Source organism: Desmodus rotundus, chromosome 12, assembly GCF_022682495.2.
Source record: "Desmodus rotundus isolate HL8 chromosome 12, HLdesRot8A.1, whole genome shotgun sequence".
Classification (NCBI taxonomy): domain Eukaryota; kingdom Metazoa; phylum Chordata; class Mammalia; order Chiroptera; family Phyllostomidae; genus Desmodus; species Desmodus rotundus.
Genome location: NC_071398.1, coordinates 19,016,302 through 19,036,512, shown reverse-complemented (window position 1 = coordinate 19,036,512; position 20,211 = coordinate 19,016,302). Strand labels below are relative to the sequence as shown.

At 47.4% G+C, this 20,211-nt stretch overlaps 1 protein-coding gene across 3 annotated transcripts in view; it reads right to left on the bottom strand.

Annotated features, from left to right (window-relative positions):
- The window catches only part of CMTR2 (cap methyltransferase 2), a 28,008-nt gene extending 21,299 nt beyond the window's left edge, over nucleotides 1-6,709 (bottom strand). For all 3 annotated transcript variants that reach the window (XM_053915209.1, XM_045191837.2, XM_045191838.2), the window contains exons 1-2: nucleotides 3,394-6,709; nucleotides 2,540-2,705 (exon numbers count right to left, since the gene is read on the bottom strand). The gene's annotated coding sequence lies outside the window, so the exon portion shown is untranslated. The remainder of the gene's footprint in view (nucleotides 1-2,539; nucleotides 2,706-3,393) is intronic.
- Nucleotides 6,710-20,211: the final 13,502 nt, after the last annotated feature.

Sequence of the window (20,211 nt, the reverse complement as noted above, 5' to 3'; positions counted from 1 at the left end):
TCGCAACAAAGAGAGATTTATGCCCCTGTCTCACAATTGAACATAGAGTGCACATTTCCTTTCTAAGAAAATAAGGTTTATTTCCATGCCCTGAAGTTGAGTTCAATATTTGTAATTATAAGTCATAACTCACAGTATAAATTTTCTCTGAATCAGGAATTTTGCCCTAAACGAGATTTTGGATTTAAGGTATAGAGTATACGTTACTTTTTGTAATTAAACAAAGGAGGAAAAAATATATATGCAATTGTAATTGTTCTTTTTTCAAAGCTTTAGATGAATGCATTGCAAAACCCTGTCCTGGGCTACCAGCTGGACCTGCAGCAAATGGTTGTGTGTAGAGCGTCCCTTGGAGATTAAACTGATCATTGTCTGTAAAAATGCTTAACATTTATTGAGCGCTCACTATGTGCCAAGCACCATACTAAACACTCTATATACATTATCCTATTTTATCCTCCCAATAACTATTATTATCCCAATTTTACAGACAAGGAAATTGAGTCATAGAGAGGTTCAGAAATGTGACCAAAGGTGGACATTCATAAGGTAGAGTAGGGGTTAAGAACCAGGTCTGTTTTATTACAGTATTTAACTACCGTGGCTATCCCTGAACTTGAAGCTCTAAAATTTAATGCCTTAAGCATTCAAAGGTATAGTCTGTAACCTTTAAATAGTCTCACCCAGCATTACCCCCTCCTTTGATTAATCTAATCTACATGTAACTTTAAGTAGTGTATCAAATACATTGCTGCTTAGTAAACACTCCCCAAACCAAGCAACTTTAAACAATAAGCACTTGCTATTGCTCATGAGGCTCCATGGGTCAGCTGAGAAGATCTTCCGGTCTCTGCGGGGGTTACCCACGTACCTGAGGTCTGTGTGGCTCTCATCCTCCAGCACGGCAGCCTGGCCTTCTTTATGCGTAGTGGCAGGGTTTCAAAAGCCAGTAAGAGACTGAAAAAGAGTGCCAGGCCTCCAAAGGCCCAGGCATGATGCCACATGTTATTGGCCAAAGCAAGACACAAAGGCCAGCCTGGAGTTAGAGAGGGCAGGGACCAGGACTTCTTATTGCAAAGGGTGTGGATACAGGCAGTCATCAATGGGTGCCCTTGATGGAATCCATCTCCCACAGTGAGGAGCTATCAGAAGAGTAAATCTCCTGTTTTGACACCAATAGCAGTATGGGTTGAATGCAGATTATGTGGGGACCCTGTCACAACTGCTCTATGACAATCTCCCCTTTCAGGAGCGGAAACTGAAGCTTGAAGAGAGGAAGAAACTTGCTTACAGTGCAAGGCTTCTGCACAAAGAATGTAGTCTTACCTCTCAGTGGCCGAGTCCAACCAGTGGAGCCCTGAGTCAGGGACTCTGGTGGCTTCTTTTCTTAAAAAGCACAAAGATCCATCTATACCCAGCAGTCACAAGTATGTATTTCAAGGGGTTAGCCCTTTGGCTTTTCACCTTTTCAGAGGAGGGCCTCATGAAATTCACGGTGCCCCGGAGTCCACGACTGTGAACAAGCACCTGCACAGTTTACTGCTTTGGCAGCTTTTGCTGATTCCAAAGCATGTGTGGTGCTCCGGTGGCATAATAGCTTTCTCTAGAATGATCGACAAGAAAAATCTCTGCTATTGGCTTTCATGTCCTGTACGTATATTGGAGGAAGGACAATGGCAAGGGATCAGGCACCTCTCTAGGCCTCTGTTTCTTCATCCGCAAATGACAAATACTTAACCTGACCCTGTCTCTCTCATAGAATATTTTGGATGCCTCCAGGAATCAGTGGGTGTGAGCACACTTTACAGAGTAAAAGGTCAGATCTGCGGGTATGTAGCAGAGCAGAGGATGCAAGGAAGCAGAATAGAAGAGGAGAAGGGTGAAAAGAGGGAAGAACAGGATCCTGGAGAAGAGAAAAGGTGGAGCTCTCCACCCAGAACCTGCCCATGTAGGCGCCGTTTTAAGCTATATACACTTTCCCAGACCCCTGTTTGAAAAGCAGGCAGCCCCTCACTCACAAGTAACATTGGCTACACTGCCCCCTGCTGACCATAATGTGTAAGCATACAAATACTGAACAGCCAGCGAAAAACAATGAACTTGGGTTTCAGAGACCATACATGTATCAAGGAACCTATGAGGACTTTCTACCTACCCGGCCCCAAGGCTACTTACTAGGCCTAATTCGAATCCCCTGCCCCACCCCACTCACTTTTCCTTTTTCCCAGGGACTCAGAGAATTGGAGTCTGTTCCCTTCTCTTGGGCACTGGTACCACCCACTCTCTAAGCTATGGCTGTGACAAGGACCCTATCTTCCCAGCTTTTCCATTTTTTTGCAAAGACAAAACCCAAGGGTTATATTTTTCCCAGAATTTTATTACTAGTCACCATGGGAAAGTGGTGGGGGAGGAGAGAGAAAAGCATTACAGCAAAAATTTCAACAACACTGCAAAAACTGAAGTGACTTGCCCAAGGTCATGGAGTCAGTAAGCAAGAGGGCTGAGATCTGAACACAGGCTTTCTGGTTCCAACACCCACCTGCTCAACCATTAGGCACACTGGCCCTACTATGAACAGTGAGAGTGATCTTTGTGCCCGATGGACTCTGGGAATTAATTTGACTTTTAATTCCCAGTCTGCCTCTCTGTCACTTGCTATCCATGTGAAGTTGGATGCTAAAATTATTGAAGCTCAGTTTCCTCATCTGAAAAATAGGCAGAATAGATAATTATGACAACTGTTAAATAACATGATGAACAGAAAGCAAATCACACAGAGGTTGGCAACATTAGGCACTTAGTAAATTATAACAACTCCTTTATTTTTATAGTTTTCCACTGTACTGAATCCATTTGTTGTTGGAAGAAACCTAATTTCTGTTGCTATCACCAATGGACTACTTCACAGCTAGAGAAGCCTTTTATGGATCTTTTAGTTTTTGAAGATTTTAGTTATTTACTTTTACAGAAAGGGGAAGGGAGGGAGAAAGAGGAGAGAAATACCAATGTGCAAGAGATACATTGGTCAGTTGCCTCTTGCACGCTCCCAACTGGGGACCTGGCCCGCAACCCAGGCATGTGCCCCGACTGGGAATCGAACTGGCGACCTTTCAGTTCACAGGCAGGCATTCAATCCACTGAGCCACACCAGCCAGGGTGCTAGGGAAGCCCTTGAAAAATCATATCAAATCACGTTGCTTCCCTGCTTTAAGCTTCCCAATGGTTTCCCACTGCACAAAGAATAAAATCCAAAACACTTGCCATGAGTTGCAAAGCCGTACGTGATGTGACTGCTGCCTGTCTCTCCCACCTCTCATCTCGCCTACCCTTCCTCACTGTGACCCAGTCACACTGGCCTTCTTTCTGCTCTTGAATAGAATGACTTATTCCCACCTGGTGGTATTTGCCGGAGAAGCAGCCAGAAATCTCTTCACATTGAACTTTGCAAGGTTGACGCCTTCTCATGCAGATCTCAATTTCAATATTCGTTATGGAGGCGGGTTTCCTCATTTCGTGCCTGTCCATCCCCACTCTCAGGCAATCTCGTCACCTTGCTTTACCTTCTTCCCAGGACTCACCGCTGTCTGAAACTGTCTTGCTCGTGTATTTATTTGATTGGTTTGCTCTGTGTCGTCCCATCAAAATGTAAACTGCATGAGAGCAGAGAGTGTAGTTAGGAGGCCTTTTCTGTTTTGTTTACTGCTGCGGGCCTGGAGCAACGTGAGCTCAGTGCCTGGTATCTAGTAGATCTTAAGACATAGAGACTGAATTAATGAATAAATGAAGGAACTCAGTGAGCCCAACTCATTTATAAAACAAGATTATTTGTATTCAGTGATATCAAAAGTTCTTTCCAGCTCTAAAATTCTAAGAACCTTGGGACATCCTGGGACACCTTGGGATACCGCACCAGTGCAGACAAGAGAGAAGTCTATCTGGATCGGGGAATTCTAAAAGATGTTATTGACAATGGAGGTTTGCCCAATCATGGGAACAAGGCTTTAATCCTCTTCCACATAACTCAAAAGACACATTATGTCCAAGTATCCTCAAATTTCTCTCATTACTGTGATATTCCACAGCCCTCTCTTAGGTTTAGACTTCTTATCCCGTAAGTCCCCATAACCACAGCCCAAAACAAGCAACAGGGCACTATCGGCAGCTGGTGGTTGACACTGGCTGATGTGACTTTCACCTCTAATCCAGAAACATTCACTCAGAGTTCTCATTTTGTAAGTATTTCCTCTCGAGACTGTTCCACCTTACACCACCCATGAACAATAAAAACACTTTCTCGATGGACCTGGGCTTTATTCAACATCTCATTGATTAATTTAACAAACTAGTAAGTATTTAGCACCTACACGTGCAGTCAAGGGGAGATCGAAAGAGATGCCAGTACCTACCCTTTTGGACCATCAATCAAATGCCACACTTACGTAAGTGCTGCTCGTCGACTGTGACGAAGATGATGGCAAAATAGTCTCAGGAATCCTGTCCAGCAGGTACGAGAATGCAGACTGAGAGCAAAACAGTACTTAGTGACGAAGAACAAAGGGTAAGAAACATTAACCCACAACGTAAGTAGAGTTCGGAATAGCTTTCCGCAACCTCTCTGAAGCCACCCTCTCCTGAGTCTTCGCTTGTTTGAGGAATTCTAATTAGCATGTTTGATTAGAACTTGAGAAACCAAGGGGACCTGCGCCTGTCGTTTCTACACTTTTTAAGGAAAGCTGGCTTCCTAAGATCCTGATGTCACCAGGTGCTGTTCTCCCATGCATACTTAGTTTGTGCTCATCACTGGGAGAAGTAGGGCCAAGTTCGCAAAACCAGAAAAAGAGGACAGAAAGAGACAAGAGAGGCCTCGGGCAATGCGCAAGCCCCATCACAGGCGGTGGTGAAAGGGGGCGAGTGCATCAGTTCCAACAGCAGATGAGCCTTGTGTTATTTTTCTCTGCTCATCTTACCAGGTGCTCCATAAATGTCAGATGGAGGATGAGAGAAGTAAACACGCCATTATGAAAAAAGAAGGGAGCCATCTGGTTCGTGTCAGATGTCTGGACTGTAAAATATTGCAACGCCCAGGTGACCTTGGGGAAGCTCGCGCCAGTGTCGTATCAGCCATTTACATAGATATATGCAACTCCCTGGTCGGAGCGAGTGAATGTCCTTACGTGGATTGCAAATAGAGGTGCTCTTTGCCCGTGCGTGCCCTCTTCCTGCTCTCTCGAGGTAGCTGTGTTCTCTTTGGCTAGGTTTGCTCTAAGCCAACATACAGGCATGTGGAAGGCATGTTTCAGGGCAGGAGGGCCTGCTATGTTTAGAAATCCCTCAGAACACAAGGGAAGCATTTCTCCAGAGAGCAGGGTGCTTGGGGTTCAGAGAGGAATGTGTCGTAGGCCCTGAGCAGGGCTAGGTCACCAGTGCCGGCCAGTCACCCACACGGAGCCTCACGCGCAGTTGCGCACTGTGACACCCCACCAGAGCTCGGGCCCCGGAGCTGTGGACAAGTAAACACCATGCTGTGGAAGTGGTCTGAATTATTCAGTTCCCGTACCTCTACGTCTTAAGGAGAAATTTTTATTAAAAGTCTTTGAAGTCAGAAAGGTCTGGATTTCAATCACAACTCCATCCGTAGGTAACTGTGTGACTTTGAGCAAGTTATAAAATCTCCTTGAGAACCCACGTACTTATCTGAGAACGGAGATAAGAATGTTGTCCACCTCTGGTGAGCAGGGTTCTTAGGAGGGTTGAAGGAGATAACACATGCAGAGGGCCCAGGACCGGGGCTGGCTGCTGGCAAGGGCTGTCTTGGCTGCACTCGACTATGCCTTCGCGCGTGCACTCCGGAAGCCGGAGAATATTTTTCAGGGTAGGGAAGAGTAGAAAGTGAGCATGAAGCTGGCTAACTCAAGAAGTGCTAGGATGCTTTTTCTTACCTGCCAAGTCAGTTTATTGGGCAGGAATCAGCACTGTGGACAGCTCTACCAATGGCAAATAGGGCAGCAGGTGCTGGCCTTCAACTTGGACTCTCTAATTCAGTGTTTTTAAAACTGCGTGTCAATGCAAAATGAACACTACAGGACTGTGATCATCGTTTTAAAGGGAAAATAAAATAAAAATGGAATAAAAATGCATAGCGTCTCTTCACATAGTGGATTGTTCCATGAACCACGTGTATGTGTGTGTGTGTGTGTGTGTGCTGACGATAGATACATATCAAAAGCTGGAAAACCACTGACCCTTCAAATCACCTGCTCTAGAAAAATCCTTTCTTAAACTACTTCTGGCTTGATTGACTATTAATGTTTCCCTTTGCTTGAAGTTACACATGCCATTTCTCCTGGTCTAACACAATGAATAAAGCATCCCCAGTGGTCCAGCAAGCTGCACTTCTGGGAAACTTAAACCAGTATTCAAAATATTAAAAAAAAAAAAAATCAAGTCAAAAATTCAGTCAGTCGCCCTGGCTGGTGTGGCTCAGTGGATTGAGTGCTGGCCTGCAAATCAAAGGGTCGCTGGTTCAATTCCCAGTCAAGGCACATGCCTGGGTTGTGGGGCAGGTCCTCAGTAGGGGGACACTCAAGAGGCAACCACACACTGATGTTTCTCTCCATCTCTTTCTCCCTCCCTTCCCCTCTCTCTAAAAAATAAATAAATAAAATCTTTTAAAAAATAATAAAAAATTTTCAGTCAGACATCTGAGGTTTTTGATGTACTTGATACTAGATAATGAACTGAACTACTTTTCCCCAAGGCTGATAAACTGGGGGCTACTGCCTAAAAGCTGGCTCACTTTTTAGGCATCATTGGGAGTGCTTATGAACTGGGGAAGCCTCTATGATTCCTCTGCCTTAGAATCCGAGCCTGGGTAACTGTCAGTGCAGGAGAGATGCTGGGAAGTTTGTCTTGGTCTCAGGACCACAGAACAGTTTCCTAAAGAAAGCATCTCACCAAAGATGTCTCCTCAAAAGTTAACTCAAAGACAAACACCCTGTGCATTCAACCCCACAGCTGTTGGGAGGGGCTATTTGTTAAGCTCACACTTGAACACAGAGGCAAAATGAGAACTTTTCACTCCGGGTACAATGATCTTCCTCATTAAATACAAAAGTTTCATTAGTACGATCATGTAATAAGATTTTCACTAAGAGAGAAAAAGGCTTTTCTTTCTCATAAAGGGCTAGAGGGTAAATATGGCCATTCTTTTCTAACTTTATTATTATGGCAAAACTCATCTTCCCATCCCACAATATTCCACTAATTAGCAACAGACCTAAATTTTTCTCCCCCAGATCTGAAAAGGTAGTAAGTTCAGATACACGTTGCCTTTAACCACCCAGCATCCTCTTGCCTTTTCTAAAAACACCTCTATTTCCTCTTCTCTTCAATCCAGGCCTTGCCTTTTGCCCCTTGAGCTGCCTCCAGTGGACCCGAAGCCCATCGCAGTGAGACACTGCCTCTCTGCATTTTAGCCATGGCCAGAGAGTCAGAGATACGGCCCCTCGTGGGGCCCATCCCGACCGACGCCAGGCCCTGGCCATGCCGGCGGCGCCTGCACTTCTGCAGTGCGGACTGGCCTTGGTGCTGCCCAACCCCCTGCCAGTTCTTCAGCCTGCCAAAAATTCTGTGACATCGCAGTTCCTGCCAGTATAGTCTCCTTGGCTTGAATTGATTTGAATCCGTTTCTACTGCTTGCCACTAAGAGTGGTATTCAAAATATTTAACCATCAGCCCCTCTGAGTCAGCTGCCCTGAGCCATCAGGGTGGGCGTGAGCCGTAAACAGCTGGCCTGACTGTCCGGTTGTGTCCTGGCGGCAGAGAGGCCCAGTGTGCAGCCAAAGGAGCATGACAAAAACCCAGAGCAAAACATCTCACCTTCACGGCCCCCGGGAAGCATCTCACTTAACAGGGATCACAGAGATGGGAACCTCTGCCTGGCTCAGAGCAAGTAGCTAATGAATGTTGAGTCAACGAATGAATGAATAAACTAACAGCTTCCCAGAAAAAGATACAAGAGAATGAGGAACCTGACCCGTTGCCCATGTATAATCCAGAGATAGGGATACTCTTCTTTCCTCACAGAAGGATCTAGACATACTGCATTCCACTGATGGCATGGAAGATAAGTGTATTTATCTATTTATTCATTTGTTTACTTATTCATTCATTCATTCATTTAGGGAAAGGGGAGGGAGGGAGGGACAGAGAGAGGGAGAGAAACATTAATGTGCAACAGAAACTTTGATCAGTTTCCTCTCACATGTGACCTGACCAGGGACTGAACCTGCAACCCAGGCATGTGCCCTGACCAGGAATCGAACCAGCGACCTTTCACTTTGCAGGACAATGCTACAACTCACTGAGCCACACCAGTCAGGGCGCAAGGTAAGCATATTTAGTACACAGGTTAACATTAATGAAAGTGTAATGGTTATGTAACTTATTGTGCCTTATTATTACCTTCTCTTTGTGGCAAGTAATAATGGTTTTGGATTAATGGAAGTAAAATAAGTTTTCTTTATAAATTATTTATGCAAAATTATGGATCACTTGTTTTAAATTGTATAAATAAAAGCACAGGTAGCGCGAAGATGTGGTAAGAATCATCAGGGCAACATAAGAACACCTGATGCTTAGAAAGCACTGTATCATACACATTACACAAAGTGCCTAAATTCAAGATCAGACTTAAATCTCGGCTTCTCCTCGACTCCCCTACCCACAGCATCCCGTCATCCCTCCACCCCGGTCTGGACGCCCACTGCACCGGGAATGACGGCGCTGCCAGTGTTCACATTTCTGTTATGAAGGGTGACGCTTAAGCGCAGCCACGAAGTGGTAGAGAAAACCCAAAAATGAGAGCAAGCGTTATCCCGAGTCCCGCACGCACGGTCCACCGAGTAGCTGTTGATGCTCCCGTTTGAGACAGTTTTGCCTCGGGCTGGATTCAGTGCAGTGACCTGGACATGAGAGACTGTCTGTGTCCCAGTTCTAAGTCTCTGAGTGGCACTGTCCTGTCCCTCGGCTCTCACCGTTCATATCAAAGTGGGCTCCAAATGACCAGAGTTTTCCTGTTTCCCATTTCTTCCTGACATTTTTCTTAAACAGGGCAGCTTCACAAATGGAAACAACACCCCCGTAACGATACACGTTTGTGCATGCACATTCTAGGTATGCTTTCGGTAATCTTACTAGCCAGGAGGCATATTTCAAAGAAATTTTTCTTAAGGGTTGATAGTTGTAGGACTAAAGTCCCAATCCTGGATTCTTAAAAAGATCTAAGAGTAGCAAAAATAAAATAATGTCTGTCAAATAGGGACTGACACTCTTATCTAATGCACTGTGTTGCTATAAAGGGAAAATTGTAAACCAACAGCCAATAGATTGAAGCAGACCCCTAGATGGGAAGCAGGGAAGGGGGAGAGGGCAGGCAGGGGAGGATTGCCCGAATCTTAAACTTGGGAGTTCTCACATAAAAATGTTAATTTCCACCTTCTTTTGACAAAATACAAAGATCTGACCCTCCGGGATGTCAGGAGCACATTCAGCTGGAACTGAGGAGCAGCTGTCCCCATAGGTGGGCCACGCACCTTCCACCTAACCAGAGTCCACAAGGACCTCTGTTGTACTACACCCAGTGCCTTTGCCTTTATATCACCAGTCTGAGAACAGAGGACAGTGAAGGTCACTGTCACTTTGCATCATCGACTTGGCGTCTCTGTCCAAAGGTACTCAGGCAGGCGGCAGTAAGTGCCATGAGGGCAGGCACTCGCTTTATTTTCGATTGTATCCCTGGCACCTAACATATATCAGGAGCTCAATATATGTCTGGGATGGGTGGATGGATGGATGAAAAGGTCGTGGGCCCCTCATTGGAGAAGAACACGTGGAGCACCCCAAAGTCATCCGAGGCCATTGCCTTGTTTATGAGGCCCGGGAGAAGTATGGTGGATCCAGAGTCCAACCACAGAAACAGTTGTCAGCCTACACTCTTACCCATTGTTCTAACCCGTCCTTCCAAACAGTGAGGAAGAGAAGTCACACTATGGGCTGGAACCAGGCAAACTGCCTGTTTTGTGCTGGCAGGACGGTAACTCCATCTGCCACCTGCTTTTCCTCAGGGGTGCTGCAGGGCCGTCCTGGAGGGAGTCGCAGTGCTGGGGGACAGCAGCAAGTTCAAGAGCTACTGCACACATGGTGTGGCAGGGAACACTTGCAGGGCCCTGACCAACTTACTCCTATCGGTTTTCAGATCAAAAAGGCTCAGCTCACAAATCAAAAGATGCCTCTTGCTCCCTCCTGCTAAGTGTGCAGCCTCTCCCAGACACCTCACAAATCCTCCTTGGTCTTGATCAGCCTGCATGCCTCTCGGTTGGAATCGGTGTGGAGGGGGAAGGGATCTGAGGGTAATCTGGGCCTCAACAGCCAGCTTGGCATGGGCGCTGCTTTGCGGCCCTGGGCACTGAGGCCACGCAGCTCACCGGTGAGAGTGCTGGGACCCCAGGTCCTGCCGTGGGCATCACCACCCACTCTGTGTGTTTCAGTTCATGAGCCACTTTAACTCTCTCAGGGCTTCTTTCTCTCAGCTGCCGAATGGGAATAAGAGCCACTCTAGCCTTATGGTTAAGGTGCTGCAGGGTCTTCAGAATCAGAACTGGGTTCAAATCACAGCTGCATCCTTGGTGACTTCAGGAAAGTCAGTTCACCTCTCTAAGCCTCCATTTCTTCACCTGAAAAATGAGCTCCCAGCAGTTCCAGCCTCTCAGGCCACGGTGAGGATGAAGGGAGAGGATGCACATAAAAGTGCTCGGCACTCCAGGGCCAAGGGCAACACCCCCGAACACCACCTGTTACTGCTCCCTGGGCTTTAGTAAGAACAGTCAGAACCGTGTGTGCAAGAGCACTTTGAAAAGTACGGAGGACTAAAACAAACAAACAAAAAACAACCTCTAAAGCTTTCTGGAAATCACTCTTCCACATTTTGGAGTTGAGGCTTGGGAGGGTATTCTTCAAAGAGGGGTCAAACATAGGACAGACCAGGTCAAGAAGATGTTGGAAGCCGGAGGAAACCGCCGCTGTGCAGGAGAGGTGACTTTCCAGGACCCCAGGGCGATTTCTTTGTGATTGTGACACTGACATCCCCCACCTCAGCACACTGTCACCCCCACAAATGCCCATTCGTGCCAGCTCCCCTTACAGGGGAGAACACAGCTTGCCAGCAGAGCCTCCCAACTGAGACTGGCACTGCTTGGTGCTTATCCCAGCAACCAGCCTCATGTTCCTCCTTTATAACAGGATGCCAGTTGTATCTGGGTAGCAATCTATTCCAGACTCCTTTGCATCTAGGCTAGGTGAGTGAGTTCTGGCTCATGAGATGTTAATGGAAGTGTTGTATAGGACTTTTGGAAAGACTCTTCAAAAAGGAAGGCATTCCCCAACCCGCACCTCACCTCTGCCTCTTTTATTGCCCCCTCTATGACCTGGCCCTATGGCCTGGCCTGGATATCCAATGGCTGGTGCACTGGCCAGAACTGGTCATATCCAATGAGGTGACTGATAGATGATTGTGCACTGTAGGCAGCAAAACAGAGATCTAGGAGTTAGCCTGATGGCTCTGTGGAGCCTCTATTATCAGGCCTGGGCTACCCACCTCTGGATTTTCTCTACACAAGAAAAAGTCTCTTATATGTTTAAATCTGCAATTATTTTCAGGTTTTGGATGATGGGAGTCATATGAGTTTGAACTGTTTAAAATTCTGTTTCAGGGTCTACCATCTTGGTAGGTAGATAATCAGAAATGACTTTTCTTTTTCTATTTTGTATTTTTTTTCCTATTTCCTAAAGGCAAAATCTATCGTTTTCTATTTATATTGTGAAATATAACACATTTAGAAAGACGTGCATGAGACACAAATTTGCAGCTTGGTAAATTAGAGAAAAAACACCTGTGTAACCACCACCCATATGGGGACCCCAAAAGCCCTACCTGTGTCCTTTCTGATCATAGCCCCCTCCTCCCTCCTAAAGATAACCATTCCCTTCACTGCCTCATTGTTCACATCCTCATTTTCCCTAAATCATCAGCTGATCATGTGTCTCTAAACAGCGCAGTTAAACTCTGTTCTTTCTGAATTCTATATAACGAAGTAGTACAGTCTGCAGTCTGTTACATCTGGCTCCTTCCACGCAACATTACATCTTTCCATAATGTTATTTAGTGACATGTTATTGTTATTTTCAGAATCTGAAAAAAAAAAGCATTAGTTTTATAAAATACTTTAAATCTGGAATCGCACAAGCACCCCCAGAGCCTGGCTCAGTTGATACCACCCTGGTGATACCTTCTAAGTAGGGACTATAACACCTTAAAAACTAGGATTCCTTCCCTTTGAAGGCTATGGCCACGGAATAGCTGGTTCCTTTCCTCCGTTCTCTCTGCTGTGCCACGCTCACGGCTGCCCTTCTACCAGGCTGGCTCAGTCAGCTGCCTCTAAGTGGATTTTCCAATTCACTGCCATGATTTCTGAATCACTGCCTAGGTCACCCACCGATCATATGTTCCTTTGCCCCAGAGGCACGGGGACCTTAGGGGCAGCGGAATTAGCTGTGCTCCTTGGGGCTACCAAGACCTCTCTCTTTGAGGACAACCTAAGACCCCTTCAACCTGGAACTCTATGAAATGCACCCTCTTTCTCCTCCTCCTCCTCCTTTCCCTTCTACTTAAAAAATCTGGATGGAATTTTCAAACGTATTCAATAGTACAAAGAACAGTACAGCGAAAGCCCCTGTAACCAGTGATTAATACATGTCCAACCTTTTCACTTTTCTACCTCCACCCACTTTTCCCTTCACTTCTGCCGGGTTCTTTTGAAGCGACTCCAAGCGTGAACACGTCAGCACACATCTTTAAAAGGTAAGGTCTCTGTTTAAAAACATAGCCAAACACAATGATCATATTTCCTTAATTTTGTCAAATAACAAATTAGTCTTCAGACTTTCCTGATCTTTTCACCAAGGTTTCCTTAACGTCGTTCTGCCCGAGTCAGCCTCTCACAAGCCCCACACGCTGCATGCTGCCGAAATGTGCCCTCTCTGTGGACGGCGGTTTGGGGGACCAGGAACCGGGCCCTGGCCCTCCCATTGCTGTGCCATGGGTCATGGTTCTGGGCTTCCGAGTTTCACAGGTGCAGCAAATGCAAACTGTGTGTGTGTGTGTGTGTGTCTTAAAAGAGAAAATATGTCATAAATTTAAACTATTTCCAATTCAAATTTTAAATTATGGAATTTTTACTTGAAGTCTTTAATTTTATATTTGTATCTCTTCTCTTACGCTGATAGTCTTGGTGCCTAATAACATCATTACTTATTTGCTTTATTTTACTCTATGTGTGTGTGAAATTGTCTTGAATAATAATACCGATATTATTTCTGGTATAATGTCATCTTTAATGAAAGGAGCTTAACATTGTTTTTCAGCTCTGTTGTCCTTCGGCTATATTCCGCTAGGCATGTAAAGTTAAATTACTGTGTTTTAGAAGCCATTTGAAATCATTCCTCTTTGTGTGCCTCCAACTTGGTACACGATTAGGTTCACGTTTCTCGCGCTTCCTTCAGTGTTCAGGGATTACTATTTGCATTTTTGAGTTAATTTTGCTTTGTGATCGTGTAAAACGTTTTCACCGTTCCAAAGGTGAATCTGCAGAGAAGGCACATTCCAAGCAGTTCAGCTTTAGACCCTGTCCCTCAATCTGTTCCTTCCTTCCACCTGTAAGTAACTGGTCTTCTTATTCTTATCATCATTACCATTTTCCCTGTTAATATTAAAGAGTGAATTTCTAAGTGGCAAAGGCTCCCTTTTAAAACAACAATCACAGAATGCTTTTTCATGAATAGCTACTTGTTTCTTTTAAGATCATTCCTCCGAGAAGTGGAGAGTCAGTCACAAGAAGAAAAGAAACTGACCTATTTTTATGGGTGAAGAAACAGCAAAAAGAGTAAGAAGTGTTCCCAAAAGCACACAGCAAACTCAGCTAAGAAAGATTCTCACTGGCTAATTTTTAGACACTAGTCTCACCATCGGAACCCAGGCCTGGCCCGGCAGAGGTAGTCTGACTCGCCAGGTCTAGAAGCTCACGTGTGTTTGTCCAGGCCCCGACGTGATTCTGAGTAGAGCCCTGGAGCATAACCACTAGTACAAGCCAGCGACGGCCAAGGAGCCTGCTTTTGAGAATCTCTGAACAATATGTTGTTGCAAGAACAAATCTTGTGTGCACGACTCAGGACCGAGGCAAGAAACATCACCCTATTTTTCTTTAATGCAACTGAATCTCTATCCTGATCTCTCTCATCCTACCAGAGAACAGAGAGTAAATCTTGGCCACATTGAAGAGCCCCCAGCCCCACTTCTCCACAGACTTCCATTTAAGTTCTCAAGAGAAAAAAAAGGGTAGAAGTGGAGGGAGAGGTGATTCTTGCTATCCCCATCTGCTCAGACAGATTCAGATTCAGCCATCGTCGCCCTGTCCACCTTCACCATTGGCCCTCATGGAAGGCTGCTCAACCATGGCCCATCCTGTTTCACTCAGCAGCTCCCCGGCCAGCTTAGATGCTACATCCATGGCACTGAAATCCTGCTGCTGCTTACTCCTGGAGCCCTGCATGGAAATTTGCTGCGCAGCCCTTTCTTTCCTGGAGCTCCACCTGGGACATTGGGCACAAGTCTCTGAGACTCTTGGACTCTGCACACTGACTTGAGGGTTTTGCTGCATCCTGCTGCCCTAACTTGGACTTGGCCCAGGCAGCAGAGTACAGGGTCTTCTTCTCAGTGAGCCACTAACTTCTATGCACTCATCTCCCTCTGACAGCCCAAGGTATCTTCCTTCATTTAAACTGGGTTGAATTCTCTCACCCTTTTATCTATACTTCAAGTTCCTTTTGTTCTAAGGCCAAGAATTCGAAAGCAAAGGCATGGAAGCAATTCCTTTCATCTCCACTGTCACATCCTTTCCCAGGGCTATCACGTCGCACAATTCCAGGGAGCACCGTGCATGCCGCCCTGCCTGGGTGGACTTAACACAGTGCACAACCTGAACAACTGCACGCACGTGCACAGCTGTGCATGCGCAGACAGGTGGATCACACAGCCGTACAGTCTGAACAGGGAGGGAAAACATGCCACGGGGGAAATAACATTAGTTAATGCTTCAGAAACATTGTCCGGCCACTCACCAAAGCTGCGGGAGGAGAAAGTGCCCATGCGTCTGGATGGTTACTTGGAAGTTTGACCAGGGCAGAATGTTAAAGGTGAGTGTGACCTTCCCTCCCTGGATTACCGTGATCCCTCCGCTCCAGTCTTATCACCTAGGAAAATTTCAGCCTGCCTCATGTGAGACCCAACCAACCTGGGATTCTGGAGGAAAAACTGGGGACAACACAACGGTGATCAGTAAAAGGCCCGTGGGGAGCAATGAGTGTGGTCATCGTGGGGCGCTTGGGCAATGTCAGTTCTCCCCGTGGAGCTTCCAAACACCAGCACCATTCAAAAAGAGCCTCTCACAAGTGATATGGCCCTGGCTGGTATGGCTCAGTGGATTGAGCACCAGCCTGTGAACGGAAAGGTTGCCAGTTCGATTCCCAGTCAGAGCACATGCCTGGGTTGTGGGCCAGGTCCCCAGTTGGGGGCGTGCGAGAGGCAACTGATCTCTTGCACACAGATGTTTCTCTCCCTTTCTATCCCCCTCCCTTTCCCTCTCTCTAAAAAAAAAAATTAATTAAATAAAATCTTTTTAAAAAAAAGAAAACATAGGAGAAAAATTTTTTTAAAGTTATCTGATCTCTGCTCACTTCCCAGTCCCCAAGTTCTAAGATTCAGCCAGTTACCATGGCAGCTGCTGCCCAATTAAAATGCTCACATTTATAGAAACCAGCTGAAGCATTTGAATCTGACAGGGCTGGAACACTTACCAGAGAATGTCACTCCCCAGATACATAGGATGTTTTATTCAGAGACTATGACAGCATCCGGCCTAAGGGACAGAACTGAGACTCCAGGCCCTGGTACCCATTGACCACATGACCGGGAGCAGGCATCCCACCCAGAAGACGTCCCCCACTGACACCTTTGGCGCCTATTTCATCATCATTAATTCATTCACTCAGCAATGCTGAGCACTTTCTCTGTGTCAGGCAAGGCACAGAGGATGGATGGTGAGCACCGCAGAGTCCCCAGGTTCACTTTGGCAGTTCAGTAGGGAAGGCTGATACGGAAACAGAGAATTATAACACTAGTATGAGAAAAACAATGGGAGCAGAAGCATGAGGGCTGCTGAGGTACCAGAAGAGGGAGGGGAGGTGATGGGTACTTCCCAGGTAGAACCTAAGCTGAGTCTTGAAGAATGAGCAAGAGTTAGCTGGGATGCAGACAGACCAGAGGAAAGGCACTCCAGGCAAAGGGAGCAGTGTGTGCAAAAAGCCCAGGGATGGGAGAGGGCATTCAGGGTGCAGCAAGCAAGTCGGTGTGACCACAGCATGGAGAGCAAGGGTGGAAAGGGGAGGCATGCAGCTCAAGAAGAAAGTGAGGCCCTTGGTTTTCATGGACTTCCAGCTGCCTAGCTCCCCTTTAAAATCAAATAGCCCAGGAAGAAAATAGTTAAGAGGAGACACTGGGTTTGGGGAAGGAGGAGCAGTGTCCCCAAGGAGAAGGGAGTTGAAAGGGGACAGAAGGGGACACCATGGCCACACCTCTCCAGTGTCTATCATCAGCCCGGCCAACCCCAATCCCTGCAACCAGGAGCTGTCTACCTCCCGCCCTCTGTCTCCTCAGAATGTCGGGGCTGCCCAACTTCTCAGTCATTCCATTCGGCGCTTCGAGTAGGCGGGGTATAATTCGTGCCGCCCCGGCACAGGCTTGGCACTATGCTCAGTACTTTACAGGCTAAATTCACTCACTCCGAAAATTATGCTTGAGCACCTTCTCTGCAGACAGCAGTATAATTCAGGTCCTGGGGGCACACCCATGAAGAAAATAACAAACTCCTTGCCTTCAAGGAGCTCATACTCTTGGGGTTGGAGGGAGATAGAAAAATATAAATAGGTATGTCCCATGTCAGGACATCACAGTAGTCTAAGAAAAATAAAACCCAGTACAGGGGCAGAGAATGGAAGAGGGGAGATGGTCAGGAAGGGGGGTCACCCGAGCCAAGACCCGAGGGAAGGGAGACAGTGAACCAGGTGGAAATCTGGAGGGAGAATATCATACGTAGGGGGCAGCAAGTGCAAAGCTCCTGTGGCAGACATGTCACTGATGTGTTCTGTCAGTGGGGCTGGGGGAACAGGAGCAAGGACAAGGGCGAGGGGTGGGGGGACCAGGCCAGATCCGTGGTGGAGAGTCAGGCCATTGTCACAGTAACATGAAAGAGTTGGTACCAGTATTCTGCCAGCATCACCAGTGGAGCAACTGAAGTTAAGTGATACGCTCAGGGTCCCAAACCTTTCTCAGACAGAGCTGACAATCAGACCCAGCCGCTCAATCTGTAGCACAGGTGCCCTTAATTGCTCCCTTAGAATGTCTTATGAAAAAGCTGCAGAGAACAGAACAGATCAATAAGATTCCAGCCTCCCCACGGCTACCCCAAGCCCTAGCGATTCCACACCAAAAAACATAAAGGGAGCATCAGGGGCTCGAACAAAGGTTTAGCTGCTTTGTCTGTAACAGCAGAACGACCAGGAACGAAACCTTCTCCCTAATAACGGAAATGGTCAGCAAGTTGGGACGCACGCGTGCGGGGTGTAGCGTAGGCAGGGATTTGAAGAGCGTGCAGTGACGTGGAAAAGTGGGCAAAGTGTGTCATGAAATGAACATATATGCACAGAAGGATCCCATTTTGTAAGAAATAAACAATGGTAAATATATGCATAGGAAAAAAACTGGAAGGAACTAAACCAAAAGTTTAATAAATTGCTATCCCAGGGGCTAGAATTGTGGGTAGTTGTTCTTCCTTTTGCTGAGCAGCATTTACTACAAATAAGTAGAAATGATTTTTGCTAAGAGAAAAGTTCACACACACACAAGGCTGGCCAGAAAGCTTCCTGGGTTGGCCAGCCACCGGGTGGGACAGACCTGGGCCCCTCTTACCCCCACCGCGTCCCCTGACTTGTGTAGAGAGAGGTTCTGCCCCAACCCCATGAGAATCACACTCAGCTGGGGGGAGGCTCCAGGCCTCTGCCCGGCACATCTGCTGGGTGCCAGAGCATCAGGGTGATTAGCACTCCACTTGTCAAAGGGCCCGGTGCTATTTTTAAAGTCTTTCCAGCACGTAGGTTTCACAAAGGATTCCAGGAGTCCTTCTCTACCCAGTGCTTCAGGAAAGCAAATGAACCAATTGATAATTTAATGGAAATCACCCAGAACTTTAGGGGAGCTGTGTACCCCACCCCATTTCCTACTAGTCCTTCTGGAAATGGAGGGGAGGTAAGCCAACCAGAACTATTCCCCTGCACCCCCTCTCCCTTTCACCCTGGCCCACACCTGAAGCCAGTCCCTCACTAGGCCCCTGCTGTAGGAGGCAGTCGACACAGAGGCTTCGGAGCCCGGCTGCTGGCCCTGCCACTCACCAGCACATGCCACTAGGCCGGTTACGCAACTTCTCTGTACCTCATCTAAACAGCAAAACAGCAGGGGCGAGACAGAGCACTGAGCTTCACGGCTACTGTCTTCGTCAAAGGTCAGTAAACAATGGCCCCCCGACGGAATCCGACCTACCTCCTGCCTCTGTATGTAAAGTTTTATTGGAACACGGCCGAGCACGTTCACTGACCTATTGCCTATGGCTGCTTCCCTGCTACAACGGCAGCGCTGAGTAGTTACAATAGAGACCATGTGGGCCTCAGAGTCTAGAATATTTATTACATATCTATTATCTGGCCCTTTGCAGGAAAAGTTTGTCAACCCCATATTGGGACCCTCCCAGAAGCAAAACTTGAGACAAGCATTTGGGGGCAAGGGATTTTTCAAGGTAATGCTGCCCAGAGGTACCAGTAAGGGGCTGGAGGGAGCAGGGCAAGGCCAGGAAGGAGACCGAGCCAGGGTGTGATGTCAGCTGAAGTCTCAGCCTCAGCCTGCGCCCCTCAGGAGCACTTCCAGTTAGCTCCCTTGCAGGTGAAGTGGCTCAGGTGGTCTCTGAAGAAGAACGTAGGTAGAAACAAGGCCACAGGAGGTGCTTCCTGCACAAGTCATTGCATCACGTGCTTCAGCTGCACACAATGCTTACTCCTTGCTGCAGTCTCAGGAGGCAGGAGGCACAGGGTGCCCACTTTACGGCTGAGAGTTAAGAGAGATCGTGCAGGTGAGGTGCTCGGTCCAGCACCAAAGAGGAAGCACTACGAAGAGGAGCCACACATGTATCACGGGCCTGGCCGTGTGCCGAGTTCTGGGGCCACAGAGATCAGCGAGGCACAGTCCTTGTCCTCTCAGAGTGACTGCACTGGTTGTTGGGGAAGCCATCCAGCACGGAACTTCCGCCGGAGCTCTGGCTGGTTTTCCTCTCAGGGAGCGGGGAGGAGGTGGCACAGGGAAGAAGATGTCTCGAAGGAAGGATGGGAGTTGCCAGGTGGGGGAAAGAACTTTGCAACACAGGACATAGCACATGCGAAGGCTTGGTGATGGGGAAGGACACCACCACATTGATGGCTGCTGCGAGGCGGGTGTGGGTGGCGTCTCTCTCTGTGTCCAAAGTCTTCCTTCTTATGTGGACACCAGTCAGACTGGATTAGGGCCCGCTGGGACCGTCTCATTTTGACTTAATTACCTCCCTCAACGTCCTGTCCCCAAATACAGTCACAGTCTGAGAGGTACTAGGGGTCAGGATTTCAACATATGAACTTGGGGGAACACAGTGTAGCCCATACCAGCTGACGTTTCAGAAAGCTCACCCTGGTTCTGGTAGGGAGGTCAACTTGGGAAGCAGAAACAGAGGTGGCAGGCTGGGAGAAACCCCACTGCCGCTGTCCAGCTGGTGAGAGCCCGGAGGCCACAGTCTTGGGGGTGGCCGGGCAGCCAGCGCCGAGCAGAGTCAGCCCTGCCCTCCAGCTGTGACTGCCCTCCAGACACAGCAGCAGAGAGAAGAGGACAAAGGCGTGCTGCCCCAGAAAGGCCCACAGCTGGTCCCCAGAGCACCAGCAACGGCATAAAGCTGACTGTCGCCTCTCCTC